Raw genomic sequence first — 18,028 nt, 5'->3', positions numbered from 1 at the left:
CAAAGTGGAATTCCTGGCACTACAAGAATTCTGTCATCAACTGGGTGACCGTTTGGCCAGGAGGTTATAAATTATGATCCTAGCTTCAGAGAGGTGATCAGACTGAATTACATTTCGGGACCTTTTCAATCCTGGTTCATGATTCTTTGATCTACACCTCGTTAAGGAGAAAGAAGGGAATGGAAAGGTCTGCTCTGAGATTTGTCTTCTGTAATGAACTACAGCAAGTGATAGGACCTTATAAGGGTGAGATATATCTTTAAAATAACTTCTTTGGGTTCTTAACCTTAGAAAGAGTGATTTGGGGTTTTGGGTTTCAGTAATCCAAAGTTGAAGGAATTTATCAAAAGTCCATGGGAAAGCCTGGTTAGAAACAGGACTTCTCCACATTTCAAACGAAGGCAACAAATTTTCTGAACCCTGAGTAGTATGAAAAGAGGGGGATTCTTCGTGTTTAAAAAATAATAAAGTCCAAGGCATGCTTGCAGATGATCATAGTTACATAAAACTTAAAGCTAATGGTGAGAGAAGTGGCATGATGATGCAAGCTTGGGAAGCTGTGATTTTTACCAAGACCCTTAGCTCCTTGAGACACAGTTTCCTAATCTGTCAGCAAGAGATGTAATGTAGATGTCCTCTGTGAACCTACCCAGCCCAGCCTTCCGGTCTCTCTTGTCTGCAAAATACAAAGCTTTTCTCCATAGCTTTGCCAAGCAACCATCTCTCAGGAATAGTTGAGGCAGACCATCCAGTCTGCCTCATGACCCAGGCAGGACAAACACACCCCCCAACCGGCCGTTTGGGATCCTCCCCTATAAAGGAAGGAATTGGATACAGTACTTACAAGGTCTAGTCTGGCTGTGATCACTTCCTACAGTTCTGTGAAGCTTGCAGGGGGAAAATATCACACAGATGTCTAATTTATCTGTATTGATTTCATTATTATCTCTAAAACACAGAGGAAGTGATACTTGTCCCTTTTTTCCCTTTCCCCAGATGCTCCACTGGCACTGATTTTTGTGTTGGATTCTTATGTAATAGCACTGATTTTTTTACAACCATCTGGGAAAAGAAGTAAGAGCAGAGATGGGATCAAATCCTGTGCCTCACTGTTTATCTCAAGTAAACAGAAAATCCCTTCTTTATGTTTGTGGTTTAGTTACTCCTTCAGGATGGGATATACAAACTAATCCTGAGATCTAAGTGGCACATATTTTGGCTTTGATTTCCTGTTTTTAAATAGATCCCTTGGACATTAGTTTGATATCATTCCATCAAACAATTTAGCTTTCCAAACTCTTATTTCACAACCCAAACATCTGATAATGTGACTCCTATGTGAGACTTTTGTGTCTCCTATGTCCAAGGGTTGTTCTGTCACCAGCCTGTGTAGCTCACCCTCCTACAGTCTCTGCAGGGTTAGTGGTGTGCTAAGAGTGGGTCAGATGCCAGAAGGCTTGATTTTGAGATGAGATGAAACTAAGCTATGTTCCACATGAACATGAAGGCCTTGGGGGTGCTATGGTTTGAATGTGTCCCCTCCAAAATTTAGATGTTGCCAATGTAATAGCATTAAGTGTTGGGGCCTTTAAAAGATGGTTAGGCCATGAGGGCTTCTTTCTCATATATGTAAGGGATTAAGGTCCATGTAAAAGAGGTTCTATGTAGCATTTGGTAACTTGCCCTTACTCTTTTTTTTTTTTTTTTTTGAGATGGAGTCTCACTCTGTCACTCAGGCTGGAGTGCAGTGGTTCCGTCTCAGCTTGCTGCAACTTCTGCCTCCCAGGTTTGGGGGATTCTCCTGCCTCAGCCTCCTGAGCAGGTGGGACTATAGGCACACACCACTATACCTGGCTGATTTTTGTATTTTTCGTAGAGATGGGCTTTCACCATGTTGTCCATGCTGGTCTCGAACTCCTGAACTTAAGTCATCTGCCCGTCTCAGCCTCCCAAAGTCCTGGGATTACAGGCTTGAGCCACCACGTCCGACCTCTGCCTTTACACCATTTACCCTGGGAGGACACTGCATTCCTCTCCTCTGGAGGTTACGGCCCTTACCAGACAACTGAACCTGCCTGTGCCTTGATCTTAGACTTCCCAGCCTGCATAACTATGAGAAAATAAACTTCTGTTCTTTGTAAATAACTAAGTCTCAGGTAGTTTGTTGGAGCAGCACAAAACGCACTAGGAGGGCACCCTGAGATATGTTTTAAAACAAAGACACAAGGAAATAGCTATAAAATCTTATTAGCAGGCTGTATCATCAGTTCCAACCTCCTGTAGTCTACAACAAACACCTCATGGGGATAGCGAGTGTTTTACTTCAGCTGTTGGTGTATCACTAAGTAGCCTCTAAGGAACGCTCTGTGACCATTTTGCTAAAGGTTCTCTGGATGAGTCAAATATAATCTTAGGTCCTACGTGCTTAGTGAGCAATGGGCCGGGGAATTTAGCAGACAGGAAATGGGCCCTTGTATCAGTATGCCATTTCAGTGACAGCAACTTAGTAACTTGAGGCAGAAATCATAAGACAGTTTTTCAGGTGCATTCTGGGCATTTAAGAGGTATCTGGACATCTTGGTGCAGAAATAAGGAAGAGTGGGGATTCTGTGTAGTAGTGGGTCTCACTTGTATTTGAGGTGTAGTGGGAGGAGGCTCACAAGCAGGACAGCAAAAGGACATCAGGGCCTGAGTTAGGCCTGGAAACTCAGCCAGCGTCCCCAGGGAAGCATGGGTGGCAGAACTCGGGTCCTTCTCACTACTGTCACTTCACTGTGTTCTGGATCAACCCAGTGGTTTATTCTTAAGTGTGGAATATGCCTGTGTGTTACGAGGTTCCTCTCTCACCAGGTCCCTCTAGCCTTTTACTGCTCTCAAATATCCCCATGTATTTGCTGATGCTTTAAGTCCCTATAAGGAAGGAAAAACGCTTCTCATTCCAAAATTAGAGATAAGAGACTTACATGCAAATACATGGTTTGAGGCCATACTTTATAGAGTGAATTCTTCATCATGGTGATGGTGAGAAAAAACTAGCCCAGTCTTGGATTTCTGGCAATTGGCAGGAATCCAGCCCCCAGGCCCTCCATCGGGATCCTGCAACCAGAAGATCCCCATGGTAGAATCGATGTTCTGCTGTCTCAGAATTGACATTCTTAATAATGTTTAAATAAGGGGCCCTACATTTTCATTTGGCACTGGGCCCTGCAAACTGTGTAGCTGTTCCTACCTCCAAGGTAGAGACAACAGGAGGGAAGGGTCAGAGAAAAGGAACATGGAATTATAAGACTAATGGTACCATCCTGATACCTTTGCTGAGGACCAGCTGTGTTCAGCATGAATTGGGCCAAATGAAACTTGTACACAGAGCATTTTGCTGCAACTGCAGACGCTGGCAAATCTGGCCTTCTGTTGTGGTGATTTTGCTGTTGTCAGTTGTATTCTCCTTATTCAAAACAATTTCGTTCCCAGGGAAAAACGTTCATGATTTGTATGTATGTATGTATGTACTTATTTATTTATTTTTGGCCAGAAGGTTGCACTCATTTGCTCATTCAACATACATTATGTGAGTACTCACTGTGTTCCAAGAACTGTGTTAGGCCCCATACATACAGGGCTGAATCAGGCCCAGGCCTTATTTCAAGAATTCTGCAGTCTGGTGGTGGACACATCACTTTAAAAGACAGTTATGATATAATATGGTAAATGCCATGATAGAGATATGTCTTGGAGATTTTGTGACCTTATGTAATAAAGGGGCATCTACCCAAGCCCAGAACATAGAACAGGCTTCCTAGAAGAGATGGGTGGGTCAGAGGATTTGGGGGTTAATTTTAATTTTGTTTTGCTTGTTTGTTTTTGAGACAGGATCTCTCTTTTACTCAGGGTGGAGTGCAGTGGCACGATCGTGGCTCATTGTAGCCTCAACCTCCTAGGCTCAAGTGATCCCCCCACCAAAGCCTTCGGAGCAGCTGGGCTACAGATGTGTACCCCCACACCCAACTAATTTTTTTAAAGTTTTGATAGTGATGGGGTTTCACTACATTTCTCAGGCTCGTCTTGAGCCCCTGGCCTCAAGTGATTCTGCCACCTTGGCATCCCAAAGCATTGAGATTACAGGCATGAGCCCTGCATCCCACCCTTTTTGTTTGCTTAATGGAGATGGCACTGTTCTTCCTGGCTTAGGTTTCCTATTAAGAATGTATTATGAGAGAAAATTTGTGATGTTATGGGAGGTCAAAGATGAAGGAACATGAGTTTAGCTGGAGCAGTCATGAAAGGCTCAGAGTAGAGGGGCTTTGGCTGGGTTGTACACGAATCGGAAGGACATGTGTTCTGTATGAGTTGAAGCTGGTGGGAGCTTACAGGGAGATGGGCAGGCAAAGAGCTGCGTGGATATGAATGGTGCGGCCCCATTAGTATGACAGGCATTGCTTCTCAGCCTTCCCCGTCTCAGCAGTGTTGGATAGGAGGCATTGTTGGGAAAGGATGGAGGTTTTTTAACCAGAGTCCCAGTTCTTCCTCTCTTAGGGTCGTGGATGTGGTCCTGCATCGACGTGTGTATAGAATACTGGCCATGTATGCAGAATGTCCCCAGCTGCCTTGAGGGTAGAAAAGGAGGAGAAAGCCAGGTCTCAGGATTTCAGGACCTAGTAACCTGCCTCAGGGAGGAGACAGAATTCTGAATTGTTAAACCCAAATTCTGAGACAGGTCTGAGTTAATTTAGAAAGTTTATTTTGCCATGGTTGAGGATGCAAACTTGTGACACAGCCTCGGGAGGCCTTGGTGACATGTGCCCAACATGGTCAGAGCACGGTTTGATTTTATACGTTTTAGGGAGACATGAGATGTCAATCAACATATGTAAGATGAACATTGGTTCGGTATGGAAAGACAGGACAACTCAAAGCAAAGGCAGGAAGACTCAAAGCAGAGAGGGAGCTTCCAGGTCTTAGGTATGTAAGAGACAAATGGTTGTATTCTTTGGAGTTTCTGGTTAGCCTCTCCAATGGAGGCAGTCAGATACGCATTTATCTCAGGGAGCAGAAGGTGACTTTGAATAGAGTGGGTGGCAGGTTAGCCCTGAGCAGTTTACAGCTTGGAACAATCACTCAGTTCTTTAGCTGAGTGATTTGGGGGCCCCAAGATTTATTTTCCGTTCACGCAGTGATCCAGAGTTCAGTGGAGGAAACTGACCCTTGATGTAGGCAGCTTCAGAATTGGTGGCCTGATGCCCACTGCCTGGTCAGGGAAGATGTCAGGAGAGGTGGGGGACCTGTGTAGGTCTTGAAGGGTGAAAGGGCTTACCGGTGAGGGAGTGAGAAGAGCAGCAGAGGGCAGGGTGCCAGAAAGTAGATTGAATCAGGAATAGGATTCGGGTGTAGGGTTTGGGATGAGATCAGCATGACCAGCAAGCAGGACGCAGAGTCACTGGGGAATGTAGCTTGTGAGGACTCGGGAATCCTTTGGATCTGCAGGGCCATTATAAGTTTAAAAATTATTCCTTCCTAGGAGAACTCAGCTTTTGGGTTCCAAAGAGCCCCTTGCCCCTCCCATTTACTGTGGTTACCTGGTGCCCAAGGAGTTGCAGCATTCTTCAGATCCCCGCACTCAGTGGGGATTGCTGTGGTTGAGTCAGCTGATCTTGTGTCTGTGTATCAAGCCCTATTTGTAACATTTCACAGGCACTATCAGATTTAATCCCCTCTTCTACCATTTAGGTGGACACTTTCATTATCTCTGCTTTGTCAGTGTGTGCTAGGAAGTTCAGATAGTTAAGTAACATTTCTGTGGTTCCTCCCTCAGTGAAAGAACCAAGGTTGGATCTCTGCTCCATGCCTGAGATCTCAGCCCCCACTGTGTCTCCTTTCATGCTCTGAAGGTCTCTGAAGAAATATACTCTTCTCTGGTACCAGAATGATGTAGGGAAATCTTTTCAAAACACAACCACCAGGTGCAAACACCATGGGTTTTTGTTGAGTTGAGTTGTATACAACTTTCTGGTGAAGAACTTGTGGTAAGAAGAGAAGGAAAAGTGTGCAGTCTTGAAGGAAGCAAGCAGAACGAGGCACAGGAAGAAGATGCTGAAGACAAATTCATTCACTTAATCAACGGAAGAGCATGTGGTGCCCAGCAGCCTTTAGCAGGAAAAGCATTATTTCAGCTCTTCAGACACGGCATTTATTTCATTTATTTTTTAGTATATTTTTTTTTTTTGGTCCCATCTTATGTTTCTTACAACGCTGTGATTGTTTCAGAATTATCCTAACAGTATGGGCAAATGTGGGTTGAAAGAGTCAGGAGAAAATAGTGAACTCAAAACACCTAGTTGAATAAGGTTACAGAGTGGGTTGGTTTGCTTGCCAGTTCCTTAAGGAAAGAGACAGGGTTTACATTTCCATGATATTATCCAAAATATAATACTTTATGTAAATTTGGATTTTATGTAAATCCACAGTGTTGGCTGTACTGGAAGACTCCACGATCTGGATCTACTTTTTCAACTTCATTTCCTACCACCCCTTCCTAACCTTCTCCACCTGCTGCTGAATAATTACTTTCTTGTGCATGCCCTGATATTCCTACGCCGCAGAATCTTTCACGGAGGAAGCCCTGCTCTCAAATTCTGTGTATCCAGTGTTTTACATTCTGTTTTCCTGTGAAATCTTTTTGGATTCTTCCAACTGGAAGTCCCCTCTCAGTCTTCCCAAGATAGTGTATTGTGCTTGCAGGTGCTTCTCTTTCCTCCATCTAGTCTGAGAGCTCTTCACTGAGACTTAACCAGTCTTTACTGATAACTTCTAGCAACAGTGGTTGAAAACAATCGTTTTTTTCTGTTAGATGATGGCATGGCCTTCACAGCAACCTTTGCATTTTGTATTATCCCAGTTTTGAGCTAAATAAGATTTCAAGAAATACAGCTCCCTCGAGGTCCTCCTGCTGCTGGTCAGCGGAGGATCCTGGGCTCCTGACTCTTTTATTGCCCTTTCTATGCATTTATTCCTAGAGCATGGGATCCAAGTCTTCTTCAGCAGTCAGCCCCCATACTCCTGTGCAATCAATCAATATATCTGAAATTGCTCAAAACCTTTTGGGAGAAAAGTTGAGGCCTGTGTCATCTGCCATTCTGTGCAAAGCAAGGTGGCCTCTGTTTCCCTATCGTCTTGTTCGCTCCTGCCCACGCCGCCCCTTGACTATCTCAGGATCTGCTCCGGAGTCGTGGCGGGGTGGCCTCCATGATTTCCATTCCTCGCCGCCTGGCCCTGGGCCTCCATCAGAACCGAGGCCCCACAGGTCTTGGCCTGGACCAGAGTGGCCCCAAGCCTCTGACTGTGCTACCGCCTCCACACCAACAGCAGCATCAGCCACGCCACATCAGCCACTGCTACAGCAGCCACCGCCATATCCACAGCCACAGCAGCCACGGCCACCGCCTCAGGACTCTCCAAGCTGCTGGTTTCTCAGAAACCCAGCCCTGCTCCCCGAGTAGCCGCTAGTCTCCCCCTGGGCCCCACCCACCACTTCCCTGACCTATGGGTCCCTGCCAGGATCCCGGCCAGGCCGGATTCTGCTGCCTGCAGTCACCTCACCTCGGCCGCCCATGGGGTGCCACCACCCACCCTCCAAGCAGCGGGGTCCACACCACTTCTCCCAGGGTCCAGGGACTAAGCAGGGCCCAGGCCTGGGTAGTCCCAAGGGTGACAAAAATGCCTGGTGGGCCACAGCCAGGTGGTGGCCTGGGCCTAAGCACTCCTGGTGGCCACCCCAAGCCCCGCATCAATGCCGTGGGGAGCCCCCAGCGGGGGCTGCCAGCACCACTCACCCTGCCACCAGCAGCACCACCAGGGACTCCCACCTGTGGGCCACAGCAAAAAAAATGATCTCCGGCTCAGAGGGCTTTAAAGCCGACTGGTGACTCTTTAGGAAGCCTGGAGAGAAAACATACACAGCGATGTCTGTTGTTTGTTGGGAATGTACCTGCTGATATCACAGAGGAAGAATTCAAAAGACTATTTGCTAAATGTGGAGTACCAGGAGAAGCTGTCAACAGAGGTCAAGGATTTTTATTACGCTTGAATCTAGAGTTTTGGCTGAAATTGCCAAAGCTGAACTCGATGCCCATGAGAGGTAGACAGCTTAAAGTTCGTTTTGCCACACATGCTGCTGCCTTTTCTGTTTGTAATCTTTTACCTTATGTTTCCAATGAACTGTTGGAAGAAGCCTTTAGCCAGTTTGGTCCTATTGAAAGGGCTGTTGTATTTGTGGATGATTGTGGAAGATTCTATAGGGAAAGGCATTGTTGAATTTGCTTCTAAAGAAGCAGCAAGAAAGGCATTTGAATGATACAGTGAAGGTGTTTTCTTGCTGACAGCAACTCGTCCAGTCATTGTGGAACCGCTTGAACGTCTGGAATATTAGGATGGTCTTCCTGAAAAATTTGCACAGAAGAATCCAGTGCATTGGATGGAGAGAGAAACCCCTCCTCATTTTGTCCAGCATGGCACATCTGAGTATGAATATTCTCAGTGATTGAAGTCCTTGGATGAAATGGAAAAACAGCAAAGGGAACAAGTAGAAAAAAACATGAAGGATGCAAAAGACAAATTGGAAAATGAAATGGGAGATGTCAATCATGAACACGAAGCAAACCTTTTACACCAAGATCTGATGAGACGACAGGAAGAATTAAGACACGTGGTAGAACTTCACAATCAAGAAATGCAGAAACGTAAAGAAATGTAATTTAGGCAAGAGGAGGAATGATGTAGAAGACAGGAAGAGATGATTCATCAATGTGATATGGAAGAACAAGTAAGATCCCAAAGAGAGGAAAGTTATGGCCAAATGGGCTACATGGATCCAAGAGACACAGACATGAGAATGGGCCGCGGAGGAGCAGTGAACATGGGAGATCCCTATGGCTCAGGAGGTCAGAAATTTCTGAGAAATTTCTGGACATTCAGAATGGGCCTAGAACTCCAGCAGGATATGGTAGAGGGAGAGAAGAGTACAAAGACCCGAACAAAAAAACAAAAATAAAAACAATTTTATATGTGATATCTAGGCTTTCATTCCAGTTTGTTTTTGTATTTTGTTTAGATACCAATCTTCTAAATTCTTGCATTTTGGTAAGAAAGCTACCTTTTTATGGATGTTAGCAGTCTATTGACCTAATAGTTGTAAATTACCCATTTGGACAGGTAAAGTTATGCAGTATTTGAAACAGAGGTTTTTTTTTTTTTCCTTTTTATCTCCTTTTTACTGTATAATGTCTCTGAAGTTATGACTGTGTACCTTGTGCCACTAAATTTCCAAAGTGTACCAATTTTTTAATGTGCTTTAAATAAATAGAAAAATAGTTATTAAAAAAAGTTCATGTAAAATCCAAGATAAATACAATACTCCTTACACATTTGTCTGATCTTACAGTTCCATTGTAAATTGGTTATTTGGATTGGAGGATAGTTTCCATAGAAGTGATATACCTGGATTCCTGGGATAGACCTCAAAGCTGATTTAAAATCCAGCGGAAGAACACAAATGCAGGAGGTTGAGAATAAGTGAGCGTGGAGAGTAATTTCTTTAGAAAGTTTTCCTTTTCTGTCATAAGCATCACTAGTACATTCTCAATGTAGTTCCTAACACTAAAGCCACTTTTTAAGGACTTTTTATTTTGTAATAATTTTATAATTATAGAAGAGTTGCAAAAATAGTACAGAAAGTTCCAGTATACCTTTCACCCAGCTTCTCCTAATGCCAACATTTTACATAATCGTGGTACAATGATTGAAAATAGGAAAGTAACATTGGTGCAATATTATTAACTAAATTATGCCTAGGCTTTGTTTTGTTTTGTATTTCTCATACTGAATTTCTTAGATCTATAATCTCCGAGTTTCTTAGATCTATGGTATAGTGTCTTTCATTCATCTGGGGAAATTCTGAGCTAGTATTTCTTCAAATATTTCTTCACCATGTTACTTCTCTTTTCTTTTGGAATTCCAGCTATGTTTGTATCATACTGCTTAACATTTGTCTTATAGCTCTTGCGTGTTCTGTTTCTTTCTTTGCACCATTTTTCTCTTTAAGTTGGGTGATTTTAATTGACCCACCTTAACTCTTGTTTCCTTAGCAGAGACTTGTCTACTAATGAGCTCGTTGAAAGGTTTTTGCCGAGGCTGGAGTGCAGTGGCATGATCTCGGCACACTGCAACCTCTGCCTCCCAGGTTCAAGAGATTTCCCTGACTCAGCCTCATGAGTATCAGGTACTACAGATGTGTGCCACCATGCCTGGCTAATCTTTGTATTTTTAGTGGAGACAGGGTTTCACCGTGTTGGTCAGGCTTGTCTCAAAGCCCTGACTTCAAGTGATCAGCCTGCCTCAGTTTCCCAAATTGCTGGGATTACAAGCCTAAGCTACCATGCCCAGCCCAATTTAAAGATTTTTATAGGTCGTTCTTACTGTATTTTTCATTTCTAGCATTTCCATGTGACTCTTATCATTTCCATCTCTATGCAGAAGTGACCCATATACTTCTTGTCCACTTTTCCATTAGAGCCTTTAACATATTATTCATGGTTATTTTAAATTCTCCATCAGATAGCTCCAGCATCCATATCATATCTGAGTCTGGTTCTGATGATTACTTTGTGTCTTCTTATGGTCAAGGGAGGTAGTAGATGAGTAGTCAGGAGTTGGTCTGGGTTTGAGATTTGTTGTTGCTATAGTTACCACAGACTTCAGATCCCTTTGGAGATTCCTTGTGTTTAGGGTGGAGGTTGTTTTGCCTGAGTACTGCCTATTTAGCCATGCAGTTGAGGTCTTACTGCTCTGTATTTCAGAGAAGATCTTTACTTCTCTCCCATCGCACTCCTAGCAGTATTCTGATGTTTCTTGTTGTTCATAGCTTACCAGCTTAGCTGTCTGTGCAGGGCAGTAGTGAAGAGAGGTTGTCGCTGATTTTTCTGATACAATCTCAGTCTTAGGCAGGTACAATGTCACTGGGTCTTAGGGTATTTTCCTATCCTACCTCTGCCTTCCTCAGCTATACTGAGTTTTCATCAGTTCTCTAAGGTGAGAATATTTGATGCTCTTTCCCCACCAATAACGTTTTTGCTCCATTGAGGGAAGGCAGGAGGGGAAGGTCCAGGAGGAATGTTTTGCCCTTCCTTTCTTGCTGACTGCATGACATGGTTGGTGTTCTAAGGTTCTTTCTGATCTTTTTTATGAACACCCAATGGGTTTCCTGGAAGCTCCACTTTTTGGAACCACAAAGGGCTTCACTGCCCTACTCATCTGCTCTGAGCCTTGCTCATTTCATTGATTTCTTTTTACCAGTAGCCAAGTGTGTCTGCCCTACTAAGCAAGGGCTCATATCTCTTTTCTCTCTGCCAGCACCTGTGACTCCTCAGATTTTGAGCCAGGCTGTTTGCTCTGTGACTTCAGTTCTCCACTAAGTACCAAAAAAGTCTTGAATTTGAAGGTTATCTGTATCTTTTTTGTGGTAAGGGACGCTTCTTTCAGCTCATGATATCCTGAAGCAGAAACAGAAGTCTGAAACTCCTTTATAAAATCATACTTTAAAACCTATTGATTACCTTGTCTACTTATACTGCGCTACAAATCAATAATGTTTTCCGACAACGTCACAGCCTAGCCCCAACCATCATGCAGAATGCGATAGTTTAAAAGAACTGAAGTGCATCGTTTTTACTCATGATTGGGATTGTTTTGGTAACACCCCAGATCTGGAAGTCTGGGGTGTTATTAGAAGATTCACTTTTGAATGAAAGCCTCAGATCGCATGGTCTGATCTGTGTTTGGTGGTGATGAACTAAAGAAATGGCATTGTTTTTAAAACCCTATCTTGTGTCTGATTGATACTCTTTGAGATTTAATGTCATATGTGTTGAGTCTTTGGATTTCTTCTCTCAAATGCCATATTATTTTAAAAAGTAAAGCTATTCTTATAGTGGAAATTTGTAATTAACAAAGCATACTGCTCCACATTGGTGGTGTTCAATCAGCCCCTTCTTCCTCATTGCCAGACTAGGGGGTCATTATTTTGAGTCTTTTCTTCCTTTCCTCTTAGTCAACCTAGAACCCCTTTTACCCCATTCCAGTGTTGACACAAGTCCTATGTTAGCTGGAGTAGGGTAGTTAAAATGGGCATTGGTCAGAGAGGCAAAGGTAGTATTTTGTTCCCACCAGAACTGTCTGCCTTTTCCCTGTATTTCCCTTCCTCCTGCAGACCTAGAGACACAGCCCTGGCTGAAGTGCCCCTGCTGCTCTCTATATCATCTCCCCACACAAACCCTTGGTTCAGAAATAAAGCCAAGACTTTAAACCCTGAGGAGGCTAGGCATTCTCTTCTGAATCCTGTCGTGTTCCTTTCTCTGGTGGACTTCCTCTGCCTGTCGCTTCTGCTTCATTTCTCTGCACCCATCCCTGCCATCTGCAGCTTGCACCCTAAGGACCCTTCAATAATGATGTAGGGCTCCCTCCTCCCAGCCTCCTGCCTGTCCTGTGGGGAGGGATGGTCCCTCTCTCATTGATCCCTGTGTGATGTCATTCTGACTTTCAAAGTTATAACTGTGAAGGGATTTCACAGTTACATCCCTGGGTCAATGTGTTAGCACTATAAATGCTGTGCTATGGGCACACAATGGGTTAGAGAGATTTTTATGGGCTGGTCTGAGAATTTCACCACAACAGACAATATTGTTTCTGTGTTTTCTGAGTGACTTAAAAATGAACATTGGAACATGACCCATTTGTAAATAGCCTCCCTGTATTTCCCCACATTGTAAATGTCACCATCAGCAGCCGCCAATGTTTCTCTGCACCGTAAGTCAGAATCTCTGATTTACCTAGAGAAAGGGAGCATGTGGATGGCCCTGATGAGGTTATTTTGATTGCAAGCAAGAGACAGGGTCTAGGAAGCACCCTGCCTCCCTCTCCATCTGTTTCCATTAAGGTTGCTTATCAGAAGTCAACATCTGTGGAGAGATTTGGACTTGTTCTTCCGAGTGAATATATCGGCTGAGCCTTTCCCCAGATGACTTTATTCCCATTACATCTCATGTAGGAGCTCAGGTGGGGGAGGGTTAAACACAACAAGAGGGACTCCATCATAGAAATGCCTGTCCAAATTTTACCCAGCCCTCCTACTGTCCCTCCATTTCCTGTCTTTACTATGAACATAGGGTGAAGGGAAGAAATGGACCTTTCCAACCTTGGAGTGTTCCATCTGATTTCTCAATGCTGTGGAAAATGCTGCTCTCAGAGATGACTTCTGCAGGGAGGTACTGATTGTGAAGGACAGAGCCAGAGGAAATTAAATAGCAGGAGGAGGTAATTAGGTTAAGTGCAACTTGGAACTTTTTGGTTTGTTAAATGTAGGGATAGATGAGTGTTGGGACACAGTGAGATTTATGGTTTGAGATTTTTAAAGACTTGGATATTCAGCGATGTGTGTTCATATGACGTACCTTAGGCATTCTCAGTGCGGGAGATGGACAGAGTTAGACAATAGAGTCCATGCCCCTCACAAGCCCCAGAGCCCAAAGGGAGGGGCACCCATGTGCACAGGTAATGACAGCACAGGGTAATGCATTAAACAAGTGTACAGGACAGAGAGAATTGGCCATGGAGTGGGATGGTCAGGAAGGGCATCACAAGAAAGGCTACACTTGAGCATGTTTTCAAAAGTGAGTGGGAATAGCTACAGGCCAAGGATGTGTGTGCGTTGTGGAGGAGAGTGTTTTAGGAGCAGGAATAACTAACACTGGCAAAACATGGAGGTGTGTACAAGCCGGTAGATCCGGAGATCACAGATAACCAGATAGTGCTGCAACATTAAGGAGGAGCATAATAGGTTCAGGTGGAAGGAGACGGCACAGTAAGGTGACAACCCTGAAGAATTAAGCAGGGCAAAGATGACCATGCATTTTATAAACTAGCTATGTTTAGGTTATCCAGTGGTCTACTGACAGTTTTAAATGCCATGTTTAGATTTTCTTTCTAGCTGGGTTACCCTGATAGCATGATAGAGGGCTACATTGGAGGCAGGCTTGGAAAATAGTTTGGCAGTTCCTCAAAATGTTAAACACGGAGTAACCATATGACCCTGCAATGCCACTCCTAGATGTGTGTGTGTGTGCATGTATGTATGTTTGTGTGTATATATCACACACACAGAGAGAAGTGAAAACACACATTCAGTTAAAAACTCATATCTGAATGATCATAGTAGCTTTGTTCATAATAGCCAAAATATGGAAACAACCCAAATATTCTTCAGTGCATGGATGGACAAGCAGAATTTGGATTGCATGCAATAGATTATCTGGCCATAGAAATGGATTACTAATACATGCTTCAACATAGATGGTCCTTGAAAACATTACACCAAGTTAAAAACCAGATGTAAAAGACTGTAAGTCCTCTAATTCCATTTCTATGAAATGTCCAGCGTAAGGAAATCGGCAGAGACAGATTATTGTTTGCCTAGGGTTCTAGGGGTTGGAGGGGTTAGTGGAGATAGTGACTGTGGGATAGGCACAGTTCCTTTTGGGGAAGATGAAATAATCCTTAAAATTAGATTGTGATTGTTGCACAAACCTGTGAATGCATAAAAAAATTAGCTTGTCTACTTTAAAGGGATAAATTGTGTGGCATGTGAATTTTATCTTAATAAATAGTAAATAACACAGTCTCTTTCCTCAAAAAAAAAAAAAAAAAAAAAAAAAAGTGAAACTGGGAGACTAATGAAAAGGCTTTAAAAATAGTTGAGGTGGGGCTGGGTGCGGTGGCTCAGGCCTGTAATCCCAGCACTTTGGGAGGCCAAGGCGGGCAGATCACCTGCACTCAGGAGTTCGAGATCAGCCTGGGCAACATGGTGAAACCCTATCTCTACTAAAAAAAATACGAAAAATTAGCCAAGCATGACGGCATATGCCCGTATTCCCAGCTACTCAGGAGGCTTAGGCAGGAGAATCGCTTGAACCTGGAAGGGGGAGGTTGCAGTGAGCTGGGATCGCCCCACTGGATTCTAGCCTGGGCAACAGAGTGAGACTCAGGCTCAAATATATATATTTGAGGTGACTGAAGAGCTCCTGGGCAGAGGCTCTTGCTGTGAAAAAGAAGGCGGGGAGAAGGCTGAATGTGTTCAGGACAGAGTAATTCTTTAGCTTTAATATATTGGGCTCTTCCATAGACATTTCAAAGAGTTTAAGAAGCTATTACAAACATATTTACAGATAAGATTTTTTTTCAAAAAAGAATTTAAGGTAGCTATCATATTTGTTGATGTCAGTTCTCTTTCTCACTTATATGAGTGCTTGATCATAACCTTCCCATGAAAGACACAAATAGGCCATGCACTGGGCAGGGGAGGCAGGGCACAGGCTGAAAGAAGGAAGACCCAACTCTTACTTTTACTATAAGATTAATTCAGAAGACAAAACTATGAAAAATCTGTTCATATTATTTCTGATCATAATCAACAGATCATGATAAAGGTAAATTTCCACTTTTGGGAATAATTTTTCAAATGTCCTATCATTAGTTTGAGGTTAGATGTTCAAGTTTAATAACTGAGGGCCTGATACCATTGCTAGGCTGGTGGCTGTGGGCCAGTGGCATGGACCAGCAAGACCAGGACGTAGCTGGGCTTCCAGCTGGTGTTGAATGGAACATCCCCTTATCATGAAAGCTTTTAGGGAAAAATATAAGTCAAACTGTGGCATTGGACATGACACAGGGGAGGCTTGGCGCAGGCTGGCAGGCTGGCTCCAGCAGGGTAGATGGCACAGAGTTGAAAAGGACATGAGGTGAGGTTTGAAGTTCATGCTGGACATTAGCAAAAAGGCAGAAAATGCCATCTGAATCAGGAGACCAGGACAGAGAGATGAAATTTACCATCCTAGAATAATTATTGATTCAACAAACATTCACCAAATGTCTACTACATCCCAGGCATAGCCCAGCAGTATGCTGGTTGGTCTCACCATGGGGGCTGTGTGCTCTTGACCCTTCTCTTACATAGTTACCATTTTGTTCCTTAAATCCTGTCCATTTCTAGACATTTTCCAAAGGATTCTTACTAATTACCAATGTTTCCATAAGCTATAGTGTAAACACATTTTTCATTTTCAAGTTCATGGCTGAACCTACTTAAGTTATGAATATGTTTATGGTTAATAAATAGAGCTTATTAATAGCACAGTGTGTACTCTGGCCTTCCATCCATGTTTAATGAAATCATTAATCTCTAACCTCCACCCATGTGCTAAATTGCACTGGAATTCATGAAAAATTACTAATTCTGTGGACTCATGTAAAGTGTATGGAATGTAAATGTATGTCTTAGTACCTTTGAATTATGTACCAGATTTATTAGAAACCAGTCATGTCCTTTGCAGATTATTGTACAACATCGAAACACACATGAAATGCTAGGAGTGAAAGGTAAAAAGACTTTGCTGTGTTTGCTTTAAGATGCATGTAAGCATGACATAAATTCTTGCTGAAACTTAAACCCAAGCAAACAGACATCATGGGCAAAAGATAAACAGATCACAAAAGAGATAGAAATATCTGATAGATAAATAAAAAACTATTCATTTTTTTCTTACCTAATAGAGAAAATTTAAAATGAAAGTAAAATATTAAATGTTTGCAGTTTTATAAATGATGACGCAAAATATTGTTAGGGGCAGGTAAAATGAAAATTTAGTATTAGGAGCATAAACTGTTTCAAACATTCTGAAAATAATTTGTATCAACCTTCAAAATATACCTTTTTCCAGTATTTTCCTTTCTGAAAGCTGATTCTCAGAAATGTCCATGAATATTTGTATCATAAAGTATTTATAATAATGAAAAATGAGAAGCAATTTAGATGTCTAACAGGAGATTGGTTACAATTATGCAGTATCGGTATAGTGGAATATTTTACAGTAAACAAAAATCATTTATTCAGTAAATACTAACATAGGTGAAAGTCTTACTATGAGAATAACTACCATGTTAATTGTGAAAGTAATTATAAGCTTATATCTAGCTATGTAAAGAAAGATTGAGGGGACGGAAATGCTGTAACAAAGCATTAATAGTTTTTTTCCTAAGTGGTAGAATTATGAGGGATGCTGTGTTTTCCAGATACTTTATTTGGAAATTCTGTTGCTGTTACACTTTGCAGTGAGATATAGCAATGCTTAAATCATGTTGACATGACTAAGAAGTTAGCGTTTGACTCTCTAAAAGTGACAAAATAGGATATTTGAAACAAACACAGGATTCGAGGTGGTAGTTTCAGGGACCTTCCTTCCTGCTGCCTGGGAATCACTTGGACAATCCAGAAAAGAAAAATAAAATTAAAGGTTACTTCTAGGTCTCAAACAGTCTTTACCCTGAGTACTAAGACGGGAGCAGGCAGCCTGTAAAGGTGAGGTTGTTTTTGGGAAGGAGGCGATCGGCCCTGTGAAAGAAGTTTGAACAAAGCCACTTGTGTCCTGGGCTCTGTTTCCCCTGCATTGTGATGGAGACTACAGGTGTCCAAGCTGGAGAGAACCAATCATCATAGAATGCTAAGCTGCTGTAGGTTTACCAGTTAGCTCTGCAGAAAAGGTGGCTTTGCATGCTACTGGCCCCTAAGCAACAGTTTAATGGAACTAGAGGCACTGATGTTCTCCATCAGAGTTTCCTTGCAGCATCTTAGGGTCCTTTATTTTTTCCCCTTCTCAATACTCCTAGGAGATGAATAGGAGTTTTCAGGGACAAGAGGAAGGAGAACAAAACACCTCTTCTTTCTTCCCTTGAAGAAAGACCCTACTGTCAAAAGTGCCTTTTTTAAAAGCCTGTTTCTCTCTTTTCCTTTCTTTCCCAAAATACTTTTTTGCAGTCGGTCTGTGAAAACCAGTGTGAGTCGCAGCAGCAGCTTCTCATGTGCAGCCTTCCATCTGTAGCTTAGTTTGTATTATGTGCTGTATATTTAGAATGCCTAAATTAGTGGTGTTCT

General features: G+C 42.7%; 1 protein-coding gene and 1 pseudogene across 5 annotated transcripts in view; both read left to right on the top strand.

The window, feature by feature from the left end:
• The window catches only part of CSGALNACT1 (chondroitin sulfate N-acetylgalactosaminyltransferase 1), a 359,085-nt gene that overhangs the window by 255,673 nt on the left and 85,384 nt on the right, over positions 1-18,028 (top strand). The window lies entirely within an intron of this gene.
• Positions 1,922-9,367, top strand: LOC116558435 (annotated as a pseudogene).

This window comes from Sapajus apella, unplaced genomic scaffold (genome assembly GCF_009761245.1).
Source record: "Sapajus apella isolate SASKATOON/1434 unplaced genomic scaffold, GSC_monkey_1.0 scaffold21, whole genome shotgun sequence".
Classification (NCBI taxonomy): Eukaryota; Metazoa; Chordata; class Mammalia; order Primates; family Cebidae; genus Sapajus; species Sapajus apella.
The sequence above is the reverse complement of the archived record's forward strand: the minus strand, read 5'-3'. Positions and strand labels throughout refer to the sequence as shown.